The sequence below is a fragment of the Lissotriton vulgaris genome, chromosome 3_2 (assembly GCF_964263255.1).
Source record: "Lissotriton vulgaris chromosome 3_2, aLisVul1.2, whole genome shotgun sequence".
NCBI classification, from domain to species: Eukaryota; Metazoa; Chordata; class Amphibia; order Caudata; family Salamandridae; genus Lissotriton; species Lissotriton vulgaris.
In genome coordinates this window covers 257,110,755-257,131,854 of record NC_141690.1, presented here as the reverse complement: position 1 = coordinate 257,131,854, position 21,100 = coordinate 257,110,755, and positions in this window count along the sequence as shown.

Here is a 21,100-nt window from a genome sequence, read left to right as displayed (position 1 = left end):
TGATAAGTCCATCAGGATGAGGGTGCGGTGTGGCCTTAGTAGAGGAGTGCACGGATGTCGTCGGTGGCGGCGATGAGGGTGGTCTTAGTGCTGTGGTTGCTTCAGAATCTGGATTGAGAGGTGTCTAGGGTGCTGTCGGTTTATATGAAGAGTACCATCTGGGTGTTGCCAGTCCTGTAGGTGACTTTGGTGGCAAAGGGCAGCAGAGAGATGGGCCTGAGATTCTTCTGATCCATCGGGTCTGCTGAGGGCTACTTTAGGAGTGGGGTGGCTTTGGCTTGTTTCGAGTCATCTGGGAATGTGACGGTCTCGAGGGAGAAGTTGATGGTTCGGCATATTTCGGGAGCAATGGCAGTGGTGGCCCTGTGGAAGAAGTGCGGAGGGCAGAGGTCAGTAGCTGCTCCAGGGTGAATGCTCTTCAATGTCTTTAAGGTGTCTTCTGTAGTGAGAGGGTGAGAAGGGTCTGCTAGGCGACATCGGTTGGGGTGGAGGCGGTATCGTGGTCATCGAAGTTGTCATGGAGTGTCTTGATCTTGAGGTGAAAGAAGGAGTTTGTTGCAGAGGTCTTGGAAGGGAGAGGTGTAGGTTGTTTCACTGTTGGGTTTGGCGAATTCCTGTATGATGGCAAAGAGTTCCTTGGAGTTGTGGGCGCTGGAGAGGATTCTGTCTTAGATGAAGTTTTTATTTGTTGACTTGATGAGTTGGTCATGTGCAGTGATGCCCGCGTTGTAGTCTGAGTGTGCTTCTGGAGTTTTGCTGTTTCTCCACTTCTTCTACAGTCACCAGCAGGAGCGCTTGGATTTGTGATGAACCAGTTGGCTTTCTTGGTGTGTCTCATGTTGTTCTGGAGGAGGGCGAGGGTAAGGCACAGTTGGCGATCCATTGGTGTAGGTTGCTTGCCGCTGTGTTGTCATCTGTCGTAGTAGGCAGGGAAGTGCAGGTGAGGGCGGAGGTGAGGTTCTTCAGAGACTTTGTTCCAGCTTCTGGGTGGGGGGGAGGGGGCGGAGCATGTGCTTGTGAGCGGTGGGTTTCGTGAAGGAGAAGTGGATGATGCCGTGATGGTCTGTTCAGAGCAGTTCCTTGTGTGGCTCAAGCAAATTTTATTTCCTCCGGTGAAGATGGGGTCGAATGTATGTCCTGGAGTGGGGGTGGGGGTGGAGACAAGTTGCTTCAATCCTATGTTGGTGAGGTTCTCCAGGAGGGCGGTAATGTTTGGATCTCTGTAGTTGTCTAGGTGGAAGTTCAGGTCTCAGAAGTATGTAGTATGTCAAGGCGAGGGCGTGGGGTGCGATGTCGTCTATAATGACGTTGGTGAAGGGGGCGCGGGGTCCAGGAGGTCTGTAGCCAAGTGTTCCGCAGAGCGTTAGTCTTTGGTTTCTATTACCACTAAGGAATGTACAGTGTTATGTCACCACACAGATACAGGCAGGTAGGACACATGTAATCTTTATTCGGATTCAAGATACATTCTCGCCCACGTTCCAACGCGAACCACCCCCAGAGCCAGAGTCCAGATCCTGTCTTGCCCCACCCTGCCCTAGAATGGAAGAGCTGTCTGGTGTCTAAGGCAGTGGTCATTGTTTGCATGGACCTAAAGCCCTATCGCCTTTCATCACTACAACTCCCCAGAGGTCATGCACCTCTTCTTGCATCAACGTTTCATTGTATGTGAGCGTCTCCACAAATTTCCTCGACAGTGGAGTGTGGCAATGGAGGTTTGTATTTTATTTTTTCATACTCATTCATTTGCCATTTGTCAATTAGCTGGACATGCTTGGAGGATTACTCTGAGAGGCTGGGGCATCTCATGTGGTATAGGCGCTCGGAGGTCTCTTGTGCTGAAACAGAGTCAGAGTTGGTGGCTGAGCTGTGATTGCATGCTTCCATGTGCCTTGCGTGTTTGCTCCAAGTCGTCCGTGGCCGGGCCACTTGCCCACTCTCTGACTTGAGGTGTCCACCCATACAGTCACTCGCAAAGTGAATATCTTTGTTGCATTGCCAGCATTTATGTCCCTTGGCTGGGCAGGTGCCGACATGCAGGTACTCCAGACCACAGAGATAACAGCCCCTTGCAGGTTTGTTCACTGGCGGCGATGTCTTGTCATGTTTGCTGCTTCCTCAGGCCATGTGATAAGCCTGTTCTACTTTCACATTCTCTCAACTTCCATATGGATGGCGTGCAATCTGGTCCTAGCTTCTGTCAGTGTCATGGCCAATGTTTGTACTGGAGTGTGTATGTTTCTTTCAGTAATATTGTGTGAAATCCAGTTGAGTGGCATCCTTCAATGATAGGCAGCCATATTGCTGCTTCGTTGTCAAATATATCAAACTCTCAATAGGTCACTAGTTTGTGCAGTCATGTTGCAAAGTCGTCAGGACTCATCCGCTCGTTGGAAAGCCGTGTGGATCGTTTATCATTCAAAATCGACATTCTGCTGGGGGTCAAAACTGTAAGACATTATATTAGGCCTTTGTAGGTCATAATCGATTCAGGCAGGAAAGTTACAAGCAGATCTCCAACCTCATCACCAACGAGGTTCAGGAATAGGGCACTGGCCTGTTCATCCATGTAGTTTTTGCATGTGGTACACAGGTAGTGTTCAAAACACCCGATCCACTTCACCCATCGAGCGCGCTCCATTTGAGAATCCGAAAGATCAAAAGGCAGAGGGTGTTTGAATATTGAGCTCGAGATAGGGCTGTCGTTGTTACTGATTGGCCAGGGGTTTGCTTCGCTATGGCAGAGGAGCGTTGCCCCACTGCTTCTAAGCAGTGCAAAGTAGAGGAAACTTTGAGTTATTATCATTTTATGGTTCCATGATGCTTCGCAGATGGGCGGAGCTGCTCTGCTGTCGGAGCAGGGGAGGAGTGGTTTGCCCACTCCTAAGTGCACATGACTGTAATGCCGGGCTTCCTGGGCTACCCAACACAGTCATGCGCACTTTCCCTGTTCTCCATGCAGGCTACATTACAGCCTGCATGGAGAACATGCCCAGGTCCCCATTACGTGGCTGAACGGAGAACCAGGACGCTCCAACCAATTGCAGTGTTGTGTTTGGTCAGGGGAGCCGGCTGTGCTTCCTGTTTCTCGAGGAGTCCGACGAGGAGAGCAGGAGCAGAGAAGCAGGACCCAGTGGTAAGGTAAGTGTTTATTTGTATTTTTTTTACATTGGTAATCCACCCCACCCGCAAGCCACGCCGGCCACCACTGCATCAGAGATATTGGTAGCAGCCAGTTCACGGACACTGGGCTGTGTATGATGGGCCTATGTGCTTATCCTGACATGCTGGTATGCTTATAGGTGCCGTGCAAGTACAGTTTTTTTGTTGTAAACTGAGGCAGGAGGTAGTGGAGCTTATGGTGAGCGACTTTAAAATAGTCAGATGGGGGTCCCTCGATGCCCATGGGAGGATCTGCCTGACTTTAAAATGTCCGCCAAGAGTGGCACACACTTACGAGATCTCGTTGTGGCGAGAGATCAAGACGGGAAGCCTGAATCGAAGCTGGGAAGTACTGCAGCACTCACTGCTTCACACCCTCATGGTCATGGTGGGTTCCTGAAACTGTGTGGACCATGGGGCTGCTGCGCATGACCAGGGTGGGCTCCAGAGGTCGTGATGGGTAGCAAGGAGCACCTGATCATTGCAGTGCACTCAAAGTGGGCTCCTGATGTCACACTATCAGCTCAGCTGCAGGGTCCGGTCCCTTCGTCGTCAGATGTCTTGGCCCCATGCCCTGGAAGCACCACTCAGATACAGGAATGTAGGACAAAAGTGGCCTACATTATAAGGGCTTTATACTGCCTTTGCATCACTTTTCAGTGATGCTTCTGTGGTGTAAGCACTGAACCACATTGCGTCATATTTACAAACAGATGTATCTAGGCCGATGCGTGACATTGTAAACACCTGTACTACATTATACCTGCAACAGGTACAATGTATGCAAGGTGAGTGTTCCGGTGCAGAAAAGCCTCGTAGGGGACAAAATAAAGCGTGGGGTCATGTTACAGTATCTTAAGAGACAGTCCCCTGATCTGGTTTTGATGCAAAAAAAACATTTAGTGGGCAATAACTGTAAGGCCCTTACAGGATGGGGATGCAAATTGCTGGTCCATGCGGGGTTTACCTTGGCTAGTGGATACTGGTATTCTAGTTCGGAAAAGCCTTGCACTCCCTCCCACCCAAACCTAGGCGTATCCTCAGGGGAGGTTTGCATTTCTGGAGGCCAGCTTGAAAGGGAAACCTCTTAATGTGATCTCTGTGTATCTACCCCCTGCATTGGGCAAAGAGGCGCTTGGTGACGTGGGGGAAATTCTGGTAGATCTCCCCATTGGCACTCTAATTCGGTGAGGGGATTTTAATATGACTATGGACGACCATAGAGACAGGCATCCCAGATGTCCCCTGACGTGCCCAAATATGCAGATGGAGGATTTCAAGCGGGCTATGGGCCTGGCAGACGTGTGGTGCGCCCTACTACAGCCAGACTTGACTCACTACACTTACTACTCCAACGCACTTAAGAGCATGTCCTGCATAGACTCCTTCCTCACACATCTAGCAGATATCTGACATTTTAGGCATCCACGTGGTCTGCTGAGAGACATTTCGGATCATTTTCCAGTGTGGATTGGGCTTACAAATCAAAATACAGTAGGTCATAATCGATTCAGGCAGATAAGTTACAAGCAGATCTTCAACCTCATCACCGACGAGGTTCAGGAATAGGGCACTGGCCTGTTCATCCATGTAGTTTTTGCATGTGGTGAACAGGCACCATCTCTCCTTCAGGAAGCAACTCAAGACCTTGCTCTTCGAGCAGTAGCAGCACCCCCCCCCCTCCTCCCAGCGCCTTGAGACCCTAGCGGGTGAGTAGCGCGCTCTATAAATGTGTTGATTGATTGATTGTAGTGTTGAAAACACCCGATCCACTTCACCCATCGAGCACGCTCCATTTGAGAATCCGAAAGATCAAAAGGCAGAGGGCATTTAAATATTGAGCTCGAGATAGGGCTGTCGTTGTTACTGATTGGCCAGGGGTTTGCTTCGCTATGGCAGAGGAGCGTTGCCCCACTGCTTCTAAGCAGTGCAAATAAGAGTAAACTTTGAGTTATCATCATTTTATGTTTCCATGATGCTTTGCAGATGGGCTGGGCTGCTCTGCTGTCGGAGCAGGGGAGGAGTGGTTTGCCCACTCCTAAGTGCACATGACTGTAATGCCGGGCTTCCTGGGCTACCCAACACAGTCATGCGCACTTTCCCTGTTCTCCATGCAGGCTACATTAAACCTGCATGGAGAACATGCCCAGGCCCCCATTACGTGGCCGAACGTAGAACCAGGACGCTCCAACCAATTGCAGTGTTGTGTTTGGTCAGGGGAGCCGGCTGTGCTTCCTGTTTCTCGAGGAGTCCGACGAGGAGAGCAGGAGCAGAGAAGCAGGACCCAGTGGTAAGGTAAGTGTTTATTTGTATTTTTTTTACATTGGTAATCCACCCCACCCGCAAGCCACGCCGGCCACCACTGCATCAGAGATATTGGTAGCAGCCAGTTCACGGACACTGGGCTGTGTATGATGGGCCTATGTGCTTATCCTGATCTTCTGGTATGCTTATAGGTGCCGTGCAAGTACAGTTTTTTAGTTGTAAACTGAGGCAGGAGTTAGTGGAGCTAATGGTGAGCGACTTTAAAATAGTCAGATGGGGGTCCCTCGATGCCCATGGGAGGATCTGCCTGACTTTAAAATGTCCGCCAAGAGTGGCACACACTTACGAGATCTCGTTGTGCCGAGAGATCAAGACGGGAAGCCTGAATCGAAGCTGGGAAGTACTGCAGCACTCACTGCTTCACACCCTCATGGTCATGGTGGGTTCCTGAAACTGTGTGGACCATGGGGCTGCTGCGCATGACCAAGGTGGGCTCCAGAGGTCGTGATGGGTAGCAAGGAGCACCTGATCATTGCAGTGCACTCAAAGTGGGCTCCTGATGTCACACTATCAGCTCAGCTGCAGGGTCCGGTCCCTTCGTCGTCAGATGTCTTGGCCCCATGCCCTGGAAGCACCACTCAGATACAGGAATGTAGGACAAAAGGGGCCTAATTTATAAGGCCTTTATCACTTTTCAGTGATGCTTCAGTGGTGTAAGCACTGAACCACATTGCGCCCTATTTACAAAGTGATGTATCTTAGCCGATGAGTCGCATTGTAAACGCCTGTACTACATTATGACTGCAACAGGTACAATGTATGCAAGGTGAGTGTTCCGGGGCAGAAAAGCCTTGTAGGGGACAAAATAAAGTGTGGGGTCGTGTTACAGTATCTTAAGAGACAGGCCCCTGATCTGGTTTTGATGCAAAAAAAACATTTTGGGGGCAATAACTGTAAGGCCCTTACAGGATGGGGATACAAATTGCTGGTCCTTTCGGGGTTCATCTCAGGCTAGTGGATACTGCTATTCTAGTTTGGAAAAGCCTTGCACTCCCTCCCACCCAAACCTAGGCGGATCCGCAGGGGAGGTTTGCAGTTCTGGAGGCCAGCTTGAAAGGGAAACCGCTTAACATGATCTCTGTGTATCTACCCCTGCATTGGGCAAAGAGGCGCTTGGTGACTTGCGGGAAATTCTGTTAGATCTCCCCATTGGCACTCTAATTCTGGGAGGGGATTTTAATATGACTATGGACAGCCATAGAGACAGGCATCCCAGATGTCCCCTGACCTGCCCCAATATGCAGATGGAGGATTTCAAGCGTGCTATGGGCCTGGCAGACGTGTGGCGCGCCCTACTACAGCCAGACTTGACTCACTACGCTTACTACTCCAACGCACATAAGAGCATGTCCTGCATAAACTACTTCCTCACACATCTAGCAGATATCGGACATTTTAGGCAACCGCGTGGTCTGCTGAGAGACATTTCGGATCATTTTCCAGTGTGGATTGGGCTTACATATCAAAATACACTGCATCGTAACACCATAGTCCTCAATCCCTGGTTGCTCAAAATTCCAGACATAAAAGAGATTCTGCTTACTCAGACAGACTACTATTTTAATGAAAATGTTGGCTCTGTGATATTAAAAGGACAAGCCCTGACACTGAAAGTGGGATATGATAAGACACAATATCAAAACCTGTCACAACTAGAGAGTGAACTCCAGCCGCTGGAGACACAGAATGCCTCCTCGCCCAGTGCGGCCACCACGCACCAATTAATTGTTAAACAGCTAGAATACAAAACCCTGGTGAGGGAGAGGATACGGGTTAGACTACTACAAATGCAGCATAGGGTCTATGAGATGAGAGACAGGGCCGTAAAAATGCTAGCCTGCCTGGCGAAAAGGGAACAAGGGGAACGATGGGTACCCTAACTGACCATCAACGGGGCAGAACAGATCTCCGATCAGGAGGACATCGTGGAGGTGTTTGCTAACCATCTAGAAAAGGTCTATACCTCCTCAACCACATATACGGTCGAGGACTCCCGTCAATTGCTGGCTGATATGCGCTACCTACCCTATCATAGACAGATGGGAACATCATGGAAGAAGACCTAACTGACGAGGAAATCTGCAAAGCCATAAATAGCATCCAGTCAGGGAAGGCAATGGGGCCCAATGGGATTCCTATTGAATTACTTAAATCCATGGCCCAACGGGTTGCGCCACACCTTAAAAATATGTACAATGAAAGCTTTGAGAAAGGAGTCCTGCCGGCCGACCAGCGTCTGGCTTTTATTGTCATTCAAAAGCAGGGTAAACCCGCTGACAGCTGCAGATCTTACCGACTGATTTCTTTAATCAATGTCGAGGCAAAGGTGCTGGCAAAGCTCCTGGCCTCCCGCTTGGTTTCAATGAACCCTTTGTTGGTCCAGGCTGACCAATCAGGTTTTATGCCGAGGAGGAATACGGCACTAAACATTCGCCATATTCACAATGTTCTGGGGAGCCAAACCTACATAGTGGAAGATGCAGTAGTGCTCCCTTTAGATGCCTCCATGGCATTCAACTCTATAGAATGGCCTTATGTTTTTTGAGGTGCTGGGACGCCTGGGGTTCGGCCTGAAGTTTCTAGGGTGGATAAGGCTCCTATACACGGAAATACGGGGTCAAGTAAAGGTCAACAACCATACATCCCGAGTATTTCCATCAGGCTGCCCCTGTCCCCCCTGACTTTTTCCTTAATTCTTGAACCACTGGCTTCCAGGGTGAGAGGGGACGTATTAGTCAGAGTGCTGAAATGAGCAGAAGGGCACGAAGGTAGGATCTCGCTATATTCGGATGATATCCTGGTATATCTAGTGTCTCCATATACCTCAACAGCCTTTTGAATATTTTTACAAACTTCGGCAAATACTCAGGTTATGCAATCAACTGGACCAAATCGGTGCTGTTTGTCCTTCGGGGTACAGTTCCCAAGCTTCCTCCGGGATGTGAGATTGAGATAACCCCTGATGGATTCCGATACTTAGAGGTCTATATTACACCAGATCCCTAAATCTTTTATGACAAAATTCTAGCCGTCCCCTTAGAAAGACTGCCTAATTATTTTAAACAATGCCGCTTTCTCTGCTAGGCAGAGCAGCCCTGTTTAAAATGCTGGCTCTCCCGCGATTTTTGTATATCCTTCAAAACTGCCCCTATAAGGTTCCCGACTCCTACTTTAAAAGTATTGATAATGAAGTCGGATCGTTGTTATGGAATTGGGGAGCGCCTCGCATAGCGTTGCATAAATTTGCCAAAGGGTGGTATGATGGGGGGGATTGTACTCTCAGATATACAACTCTATTACTGAGCCTCACAATTAGTGGCTATAAAACACTGGGTGTACCGTTCTCAGATGGACCCAGCATACATGCTAGACATATCAGATGGGAAGAGAGGGGTGCTTAGAAGCTCTATATACGAAGATCCGGAAAAGGAGGTAACTGGGCCCCCACGGCACAAACAGTGGAAATTTGGCATCACGCAACTAAACGTCTGGGTTGGACCGAGGTATTGACCCAGGCCATGCCCCTATGGTCCACTCAAAAACTTGGGCTCTTGTGTTATCAACTAGACTTTGATAAGTGGGACACAATTGGAATATCCACCATAGGCTATTTAGTAAAGAAGGGCAAAATCCTTACATTTTGTGAACTACAACAGAAATATGAACTGGCTCCGGGGGAGATCTTTTGTTATCTGCAGATCCGCCACACACTTACAAACTTGGGTAACCTGCCGGAATCAACCCCCTTGGAGGACCGGCTGATTCTGAGCCTATTCCAGATAAAGCTGTATCACTAACACATCGCAAACTCTGTAATAATTTGCCAGATCCCTTTCAGGCTCTACAAGATAGGTGGCTATCCAACATAGGACATATTGAGGACGAAGACTGGCAGACAGCACTGATGTCCCCAAGGGAAGCAGCTATCCCTCTCTGTTTTTGACTGATCCAATTAAAAATCCTACACAGAACGTATCTCACGGGGGTTACCTTAGCAAAAAGTAGGAACTAGACAGAGTGCACTATGTCTGCGCGGATGTCATCAAAAGGCAACCTTCTATCACACTATGTGGGACTGTCCGCTCCTACACCCCATATGAGATGGGGCAACGACACAAATGCAGGATGCAATAGGGAAAGTGATAACACTCACACCACCGCTGGTGCTTCTTAATATTTGGGAAGCTACTGACCTCACAGCAGTTAGCTACGCTAGGATGCACGCTAGTCAAGAGCAATTGCAATGACTTGGGGGGCAGCAGAAAGACCATTGACAAAGAGTTGGGTAGCTGAAATGGATAAATGCGTGATTGCGGAAAAGGAAGTGTATAAATCTAGAGGATGCCCTAAAAAATAGAATAAAACATGGGGTGGGTGGAATGAGCACAGATGAGACTTATGTATATCCCCGACTATTGAAATGGAAATGTCAAGGCGCAATAGACATTCACCCGGACCGCTGGATTGATTAAATGTACACTGTTTTGCCATGGCTACACGGTGTAACATGCTTGAAAGATATGCATACCAATGTTTTGTGATTCTTTACAGTTTGAAATAAAAAAAAAGGAAAGCCTCGTAGAAATGGAGCAATTAAGTCTGAGATTTCACTGCGCCACTTCTACAGCGTCACTGCGTCAAATCCTTACGCCTGCTTGAAGCAGGCGTGAGGGGTGACCAGGGCTTTTCACATGGGGCTAGCCCCATCTGAAATTCACATTGCTGGAGGTACATCTGTTTTCAAACACACTCCAGCAATGCGCCACTTTTACGCCATCAGATATGTCAGGATTACTAAAGTATCAGTAAATCCATGCAACATGGAGCACTGTACTGTAAATACAGCGCGTCCATGGTGTCGCAAGGATGGTGCACTGAAAAGTGAAGCATCCCTGTTTTACCCCAGCGATGTGACAATTTTCAGAAATAAGCCCCAAGGATTCTTTATTTGAATGAAGTATACACTCCTGCCCATGTCCCACTGCATTCATGTCCTCAGAGCCAGAGTTCAGTTTCTGTCTCGCCCCTTCCCTAGACCGGAAGCGGTGTTCGGTGTCTAGGGCATCGGTCAGTGTGACCATAATGCCTGGTCTCCTTCCATCGCTACGACAGGTATTATGTATGGTGGTCTCGACACATACAAACCTACATCACAACATACCCTCCCCCTTCAAACAAGAAAGAATTGTCCTCAAATTAGATGTCATTCCTGTCCAAGAAGGATGAAAAAAAATTCGAGTTAAATTGTGGTCCTTTATCACTTGAAACTATTTTGAGAAATCCTTTCTTCAAAAACTGTTTATCAAGGACACTAAGGGCCAAATGTAGGTAGCCCAATACCGGTCGGTAATGGCCGAAATTACCGAATTTCGGCTGTTACCGACCGGTATTAGGCTATTGAGATGTAGGTGGCTACATTTCAGATTCGGTAATTTACCGATTCCTTAAAATACCGAATCGGTAAATTACGGAATCTGAAATGTAGGGCGCACTCAAATGAGTGCATTGCATGGTTAAGGATTCGGTATTTACCACCAAATAAAAGTTGGTGGTAAATATCAAAAACCTTTGAAAAAGCAAATGTGTGCCTTTTTCAAAAGTGCCATGTGGCAGACATACATGCCATTGGGGCATGTATGTGTGCCACATGTGCACCCATGCACTATTCACAGATGCAACAGGGTGTCATTGTGACACCCTGCTACCCTTGAATATGTTCCCCCATTACCGAATCGGTAAATAACGATTCGGTAAATCCCATTCATTCCTATGGGCCTCCAGGCCCATAGGAATAAATGGGAATTACCAATTCGGTATTTACCAAATCGGTAATTACCGAATATTACCGATTCGGTAAACTTTACAGAATACTTACCTAGATACCATTTACCAATTCTAAAATACCAAATTGGTAAAATTCGGTATTTTAAAATTGGTAAATGGAACTTACCTACATCTGGCCCTAAGGATCTTACTGTCATCTGCCTTTTGTAACATTTCCACTTCAGGCCAATTTGAAAAGTGATCAGTAATCACAATTACATAAAACTGTTCACTATTCTCCCAAATGGGTCTCGTAGTATCAATAGCTATTCCCTCCCATGGCATGTTGTTACTGCTAATAGGTGCAAAGGTGGTTTGAGTGTACGTTGTGTTTTGTCCACATTCTTACACTGAATACAGTATCTCACCTCTCTTTCTATTTCCCTGTCCAGCCCCGGCCACCAATACATGTTGTACATCCTGTAATTAGTTTTACCAATCCCTAAGTGTCCTTCATTGCAAATACCTAAAAGTTTTGTTCTCAAACTCTGAGAAGGAGCCATCCCTAAGGATTAAACCCCCTTCCAGGGATAATTCTTGTCTCATTTCCTGAAATGTTAGCAAATACTTTCCTAAAAGTCTCTCCTCCAGGCACCCTTCCATTATCAGTTTCCTTTAGTGTCTTCTCACACCTCTAAGCACATTCCCACTCATCACATGTGATTCCTGGAGTGTTATTTGTGATATTAGCAACACACCAGTCTTCACAATCATGTTCTTCCATATCACTCAAAGGCATAGGCATTCTGCTTAGAAAATCAGCTATTTTTTTCACCTCAGGCATGTACTGAACCTTGTAACTAGAATCCATTAATTTATTAGACATGCGGGCTAATCCAGGAGATGCATTATACAAGCCATTCGTACTCAATGCTTTTGTGAGCGTTTTTGGATTACTACGCAAAGTAACTCACTCCCCACTCACTCAAATCTATTGCAGTGAACCATTGTACCCCTTTTGTGAGGATTAGCATTTCACTAATTCTCAGCAATGGGAACTCGTCCGCCAACATATTTCTGTTAAGGTCCCTGAGGTCAACACATAATCTCACTTTGCCCGTTTAGCTACTTTTAAAGGTGCTTCCCGTTGAGGTTGTAGCAATAGAACAGGCTCAGGACTATTTCAATTCAAAGTAATTCCCAATTTTCCCTGATCCTTCCAAGCGAGCACTGAAGGACCACTGTATGAGACGTATAAATTCCCACGGGCCTCCCGGGTTTTTAACTTAAAAAGTAATTCCCTGTATCTCAGCATATCCATGGGTTTTCCTGTAAATGTTTTAGGGGATTTGCCAGGCTTTGCTAGATCATTTCCCACAGCAGGTGCAAACTGGTCACACCATACACTCTTATTGACTATTGAATACGGTGATCCAGAAACCATCACTATAGGTATGCGTACTACACCGATAGTCATATCACATTGCGGTTACCATCCACGCTTAGAACATCTTCATCAAAGTTCAAACACACAAATATTCAGATCATCATCATCGTCTGACTTCTCCGAATTTATTTCACTATCAGAATCCAACATTAATACAGATTTACCCTTTGTGAAAGTGTCTTATTACATCACAATTAGAGCAGTTCTGCTTCTAGGCAGGGCACTTTCGGTCATTCGCTAAAAGTGTTCTACTCCAACATTTGTAACACTTTTTTGGTGTCTTACGCATGTCCAATTTCCTTTCTCCATCTGGCTTTTTTTCTTTCCTATCTAGTGATCTTTGAGGAAGTTTCGCACTTTTCACCCTGGCAGCAGTCGGTGTCTTCCTCTTTTTTCTTAGATGTTACTGCTTTTTCACGTCTTGTTATTTCTGCTCCTTTTCACAATGTCAATGACATCCTGCAGTGGTGACTCACCCTGAGCCCATAAAATTATCTAGAATAGATAGGTTAGCCGCATTCATGACTATCTGATCCGGAGATAGGATGTGGCCTAAAGACTATGGCGGATTATATAAATTCTGGGGAACCAGGTTCCAGTCTCGGGAAGGACATGCAACATCCTGTGATTCTGGACACCTCATTCAATCTCACCGTGCCTAACAAAAATGACTGTGTCCTCATGTAACGCAACTGCTGCTTGTGTAAAGTGCTCTGACACTCAATACCATCGGGTCAAGTTTGCGCTATATAAAACTCCGGGAAAAGAAGAATCCGTTCATTGTTCAGTGACCAAAAATGACAGTTAAGGGCTAAGTTCTTTAAAGCAGCCACAAAGTTTTTATGGCCTCCTAGCCCTGTTTTCTGAGAAAGAATTTGTATCGATCCACGGCCACAAATATTGTAGGTTTACAATATGTGTCCAAGTCTTCCAAACCATTGTTGAATACACCCCCTATTCAACAGGTCTGGGTTTTGATCATTAGCAGTTATATATCTTCAACCCACCAGGATCTAGTCAGTGTAATAGTATTATTTATTCTTCTCAGGAGCTAGGTCATCGGCATCTTCAAAGGTGGAAATGTAGTTGATAAAATATTCTCGCCGCTCTTCCCATATAGGGGTGTTGATCCACCAGATGCTGCTAGAAAATCTTGTGGAGGTGACAAGTTCCAAATGCTTCCTGAGGCCATGATGTATAAAGAATCTTATGTAAATGAGATTACCACAGAATATAGCTATGTAAAATCAGTCATTAAAATGTACCATATACTCTGTGCCAACCAGAACTTTGCAACCGTGATGGAACAGTATATTGACTTCACTCGGAGTTTATATAATGGTATATGGGCCTCACCTCAGGTTAGATTGTTCAAAGCATGCATTACAATGGTATGCATGTTATAGCTGTCACCTGCAAAACAATTGATGGCCATTTCCAGTCTTTGCTGCCTGGAGTACAAATACCATTGCCGCTCAAAGGCGTGCTCCGTTGCTTCCGCCGATGTTGCTACGTCATTGCATGTGCTTCTATATCTATCACTTGTAAAACAAAGGTTGGACTTAAGTCCTTGTCTCCTGCCACTTGAATTCTATGTCAGGTCCGGAGGCTCCGATTATGCCTTTCCTTCTTTTCAACAGCCAATCAGAATCTATATCTATATCTATACTACTATTATAAAGAGAGAACTGTGACCATTGAGCCAGGTAAACTCGAAAACTTCACCACCAATCCAAACATCAAATACATGTTTGAAAACATCAGGATAAGCAGGAGGACATAGGCTATATAAAAAAAATATATATACCTTATTTAAAAAATGTACGATTAAAAAAAAGTAGTCCCTTGGAAGTAGCGCCGGCTGGCCGCGACGTGCGTTCTGACATCAGCAGCGCATGGAGGAGCGGCGTATAGGAGCCTGAGGAACAGCGGTGGACAGAGCGCGGGGAGGTGCGGCGCTGAAATGTCTCCACAGAATCAAAAGGGAGGAGCGGTGAGCGCGGGCGGGGGCCATGAACACTGACAGCTCACAAGCCTTTTGCTCCCGGACAACGATGGGCGGGCTGCTATCTATACTACTATTATAAAGAGAGAACTGTATCCTTTGAGCCAGGTAAACTCGAAAAGTACACCACCATTCCAAACACCCAAGACATCTTTGAAACCTCAGGGCAAGCAGAAGGACATAGGCTATATAAAAATAAAAAATATACGTTCTTTAAAAAATTTAGGAACAAAAAAAAAAGTAGTCCCTTGCAAGTAGCGCCGGCCGCGACGTGCGTAATGACATCGGGAGCGCGGGGAGGAGCGGCGTTCAGGAGCATGAGGAAGAGCGGCGGACATGAGCGCGGGGAGGAGCTGCAGACAGGCGGGGAGGAGCGGAGAGCGGCGGACAAGCGGTGAGGAGCGGCGAGAAGCAGAGGAGCAGTGGAGCGGTAAACTCAGCAGCGCGGGGAGGAGCGGCGGCTGAGGTAAGTGAAGCAGCCGCGGGTGCGCACCGAGGGACGGGCGGAGGGACGGGCGGGGGCCATAAGTGCTCGGAAGCCTTTTCCTCAAAGTCGGGACGTCGGGGGAAACAGCGGACACGAGAGTGGGCAGAAGCGGCCAGGAGCAACAAAACCGGAGCAAGGAAACACTGTAAGTACGCTCTGCTGCTTCCGGCCACTCTGCTGCGCCTCTCCTGCTGCGATGCTGCCCCCAGCCCCCTTCTGCTGCGGGCAACGCCGGGGCGGGCTGCTAGTTCGTTTATAAAGCGCATAAAAAGCGCCGACGGGCCTCGGGTGTATTAATCAGGCAGTATGAAGAATTAAGCTAACTTTGAAGTGATTTTAAAAGTAACTTTTTGAAGGTGTGTTTTAAAGTCCTGGTAGATGTATTGATGTCAGTCCTTTCGGTTGCAGCCAATTTAGGGGCACAGAGGTCACACCTTTGAATCCCGGCGGCCAGACTCATGCTTTCATCTTCACAGAGACAATGATACGGGCACTATCGAACTGAGTTTTTATAGCACCTAAAACAACAGAGCGTGTAACTAGGCGCTTTATGAAGTCACTGCTCTTGTGCGTCTTTCGCCCATAAAGTGCTTCATGGGCTTTTTAGGCGCTTCAATGTAATGAAAAGTAGTAAGTACACCTCTCAGAGACCGGTTTTCAAACCCCCCTCCAATCGCAACCTATCTGTGCAAGTAAAAGCAAGGTTTTCTTTGGACACGGTAGTAAGTTACGATTAATTTAGGTGCAGGTAAAGTGCAGCAGGAGCCTTCCGCCGCCGGGAGTCCCTGTGGTAAGTGTCTGCCAGTCATCACAGCCCCGTTCCCTGAGCAGGACGGAGAGCGCCAAGAGTCCTCTGCGCAGCGCACATGCCCTGAATCTGCCTGCGGGTGGGAGAGGGAGGGAGGGGGCCGGGCTGAGGGGTCCATGTAGGAACCACAGACCACGCAGACAGTCCTATGATGGTGTGTATTCACAAGCATTGTGAACGGGTCTCCCACCTTTTCAACACAAGTGCATCTATTCCTGCGATTTCACATCAAGGAGTTACTTATATAGCGCTTGAAATCACCACTTGTCGTTTTGGTGTAATGTAAACCTACCAGACCCTCCTCTACCAACCCCCCCCCCCCCCCCCCCCCCCCGTGTCTGGGACACCTTCCCCTCTCTCACTCGCCCCCTATCGGCGATACCGACAGTGAACACAATTCATTTATATCGGCTAAAACTCTAGACGACCACTTGCGAATGGTTCCGACTGGATCCAGGTGCTGAGCGTGGAGTGTTCTAAGTTCTGGGGCTGCGTGTCAACAGAAAAGTACAATAAAGTTGTACTCGTGAAAAGCAAACCTTGATAGTAAAAACACAACTGAGAGGTTTGTAATAAGTTTAATAGCAAAGCGGGGTGCTTAAAAAGAATAAAACGGGACAGAGCAGGGGCGCCCCCGACCCCGGAGGGTGTGAAATGGGGGTTCGGCTGGGGCAGTGGGGACGGGGTGGGAGGCGCCCTCCAGAGTGGGCGCTTTCTGGGTCGGCAGAAGTCACGGCGGGGCCATCATGGGGGGAGGGGAGGGGTGTTGCAGTGAAGAGACGGCAATAAACCCTAGCTGCCAGGAACACGGGCAGAGGCACAGTGAGGCTGCCTTGGGGACCCTGGTGCAAAAAAAAGGGACAGTCTGGGCCACGGTGCCAGTGATCCTGCCGCACATTAATAGGTTAACACACATAGAAGGAAGTGGAGGCGAAAGCAGGCCGTGAGCTCGTATTTACGAGGAACGGGCCGTGATGGTTTTGGAGGGACGTGTGTTATTAACAACAAACATTTGACTCGGAGCCGGATTTAATTATAGGGTGACCAACCGTCCGTAAATTTCACGGACAGTCCGTAATTTTGGCTGTCTGTCTGTTGTCCGTGAAGGATTCTTTAACGGACGCCATTTGTCCGTAATTTTAACCGGGCACAGCTTGCCCCCACCTCCCTTCTTGACTCCCATGCTGTATGAAAGCTCAGACCCCCAGCAGCACTGTAGAGGCACAGCGGGATAGCAACCCTCACACCTCCAGCCCTTGATGAGCTGTTAAGAGGTGCTTGAAGGTGACAGAGGGAGGGGCTGCAGGTTCATGAGCAGGGGGCATCCATTCACATGCAAACAGCCCTGAATGCGTCTTGTATCTGCTATTTAGAGGGGGGCTCACACATTCCATTTCTACCCAGGGCCCCAAACATCCTAGACTCGGCCAGATTACACCCCTGATTACACCGAGGCAGCACCTGCTTCTCTTCACCGAGCTTAATTACTGTCACTAATTTGTAAGCAAACCTCGGTTCTTCAAACATGCATAATGTAATACAATAAAGAAATGGCACAATCGCACCCACACTGATTAACAAAGTATGGAGGACAATCAGTTCAACCAGTTCTCTTAGAGTATCTCCTGTAAGTACTGTATATCACAGTGGGGGGGGTGGCATTTTGGACAGAGAGCCTGTCTTCTCGTTGTTTTGTGCAGGAGGGGGCGATAAGCCTAAGATGATACTAGAATACTGCATGCCCACCCCTGTGCCCACCCTGGTGGATCACGTTCCCTCTCCTGTGATGACTCCTGCTCCTGTCCCCCCATGTGGTGGCTCCAGTCCACCCCCCCTGCCTGTGATGGCTCCTGTCCCCCATGTTGTGGCTCCAGTCCACCCCCGCCTGTGATGGCTCTTGTCCCCCCCCTGTGGTGGATCCTGTCTCTGCCCTGGGTGGCTTCTGTCCCAGTCATAGAATGTCTCCTGCAGCGAGGGTGAAGTTCTTGATGGGCCTCTTCTCAGAAGGGCTCAGCGCAAAATTAATATGGAAAGGTGGGCGAGTAAGTAAGTGAAGGGATGTGTGAATGGCTGGATGAATTAGTGAAAGGGTGAATGGATGAATGAAAGATTGAATAAATGGATAATGAGAGAGGATAGATGGATAGATGAGTGAGGGGAAGGATGGAGAGAAAATGTAAATAGCTGGATGTAAGGGTGGAAGGGTAGCTGGATGATTGATGAGGGGAAAGATGGATGAGGGGAAGGATGGATGGATGAGGGGAAGGATGGATGGAGGGGAAGGATGGATGGATGAGGGGAAGGATGGATGGAGGGGAAGGATGGATGGATGAGGGGAAGGATGGATGAAAGGAAGGATGGGTGAGGGGAAGGATGATGGATGGAGGGGAAGGATGGATGGATGAGGGGCATGATAAATGGATGGGATGGATGGGTGAGGGGAAGGATGATGGATGAGGAGAAGGATGGATGGTTGATTGGAGGGGAAGGGGATGGATGGATGAGGGGCAGGATAAATGGATGGGATGGATGGATGGGTGAGGGGAAGGATGGATGAAAGGAAGGATGGATGTGGGGAAGGATGGATGATGAGGGGAAGGATGGATGGATGGATGGATGATGAGGGGGTGGGTGAAAGGATGGATGATGAGGGGAAGGGTGGATGGATGGATGATGAGGGGGTGGGTGAAAGGATGGATGGATGGATGAGGGAATGGATGGATGATGAGGGGGTGGGTGAAAGGATGGATGGATGATGAGGGGAAGGATGGATGGATGATGAGGGGAAGGATGGATGGATGATGAGGGAAAAGGATGGATGGATGATGGATGATGAGAGAAAAGGATGGATGGATGGAGGGGAAGGATGGATGGATTAGGGGCAGGATAAATGGACGGGATGGATGGGTGAGGGGAAGGATGATGGATGAGGAGAAGGATGAATGGTTGATTGGAGGGGAAGGGGATGGATGGATGAGGGGCAGGATAAATGGATGGGATGGATGGATGGGTGAGGGGAAGGATGGATGAAAGGAAGGATGGATGAGGGGAAGGATGGATGGATGGATGATGAGGGGAAGGATGGAAGGATGGATGGATGGATGATGAGGGGGTGGGTGAAAGGATGGATGATGAGGGGAAGGGTGGATGGATGGATGATGAGGGGGTGGGTGAAAGGATGGATGGATGGATGATGAGGGAATGGATGGATGATGAGGGGGTGGGTGAAAGGATGGATGGATAATGAGGGGAAGGATGGATGGATGATGAGGGGAAGGATTGATGGATGATGAGGGAAAAGGATGGATGGATGGATGGATGGATGATAAGAGAAAAGGATGGATGGATGATGAGGGGAAGGATGGATGGATGATGAGGCGAAGGACAGATGGATGATGAGGGGAAGGACAGATGGATGGATTGATGGATGATGAGGGAAAAGGATGGATGGATGATGAGGGGAAGGATGGATGGATGATGAGGGGAAAGGATGGATGGATGGACGATGAGGGAAAAGGATGGATGGATGATGAGGGGAAGGATGGATGGATGGATGATGATGGGATGGATGGATGATGAGGGGAAGGACAGATGGATGGATGGATGATGGGTGGGTGAAAGGATGGATGGATGGAGAGTGGGTGAAAGGATGGATGGATGGATAAGTAGGTGGGTGAAAGGATGGATGGATGGATGATGAGTGGGTGGGTGAAAGGATGGATGATGAGTGGGTGGGTGAAAGGATGGATGGATGAGTGGGTGGGTGGATGGTGGGTGAAAGGATGGATCAGTGGATTGGATGGTGGGTGGGTGAAAGGATGGATGGGTGGGTGGATGGTGGGTGGATGGATGATGGGGGTAGGTCGATGAGTGAAATGATGGATAGATTGATGGATTGATAAGTGCAAGGGTGAATGAATGGACATATGAGTGAAAGGGTGGGTGTAAGGATGGATGAGTGAGTGAAAGGGAGGGTAGATGGACAAAAGGATAAATAGATGTGTGAAGGAGTGAAATGATAGATGGATGAGTGATGGGGCAATGGATGGATTCATGAGTGGATGAGTAGATGGATGGGTGGGTGGATGGATGGATGGAAGGAAGGCTAAGTGAAAGGGTCGATGGAGAGAGAAAGGGAGGATGGATGGATGGATGACTAAAAGAGTGGATGGGCGGAAGGATTAGTAAGTGAAAGGATGGCTGGATTGGTGAAAGGGTAAATGGCTGAATGGATGAGTGAATGGATGGATGGGATGAAGAGTGGATGGATAAGTGTACAGATGGATAGGGTGAAAGGGTGGATGGATGGATGGATAATGGAGGATGAGTGAAAGGATGGATGAGGGGATTGATGAAGGGAATGGATGAGTGAAATGATAGATGGGAGGATACATGATGGATAGGTTTGCAAATGGTTGAATATGTTTGGAAATGGCTGGGCTTACTTATATACTATTGCGCGACCTCTGATGTGTCTGTAAAACGTACCTATGGTCCTGAAGTTTTGTCCTGAATTTTGACCTCCTGTCCTGAATTTGTGTCCTGAATTTTGACCCTTTGTCCTGAATTTTTACACTCACCGTCCTGAATTTGCACCAATGCCAGTTGGTCACCCTAAGCCGGAACCGACTTTGAGGTGACTTCTTGGATTTACGTCACTAAACCAATCCCTTAGTTTCATAAAACTATAAAAAGAGTGATTTTTCTGCATTTGCAGAATTCAGTCAAAGCTTAATTTTCTCCGGAGGCTCAGTAGTGAGCCACTCTCTTCTTGGGGCTCTACATAACCACAGCTGAAACTAGCCTATGCAGCAGTAAGCCTAATGTAACCAAGAAGGCGCCAAGAATCAATGTACTGCCCTAGCATCACTACTGTACTGTAATGGAAATGTTCTTAATAAAAACTCTTGAAATCAAAAAAAGAAGTGCTGCTTCCACTCTGGCTCTCACTGGCACCGCCCCCGAGGATTGATAAACATGGAGAGAGGCGCCTGCTTCGGGGGAGAGCAGACCAGCGGGATGCTAGCGCCGAGAAGCCCGGTGACGAAAAATGCGCCTACCATGTAATCAGAGGTCGTAGTGCATTAAAAAGTACGGGAAGTG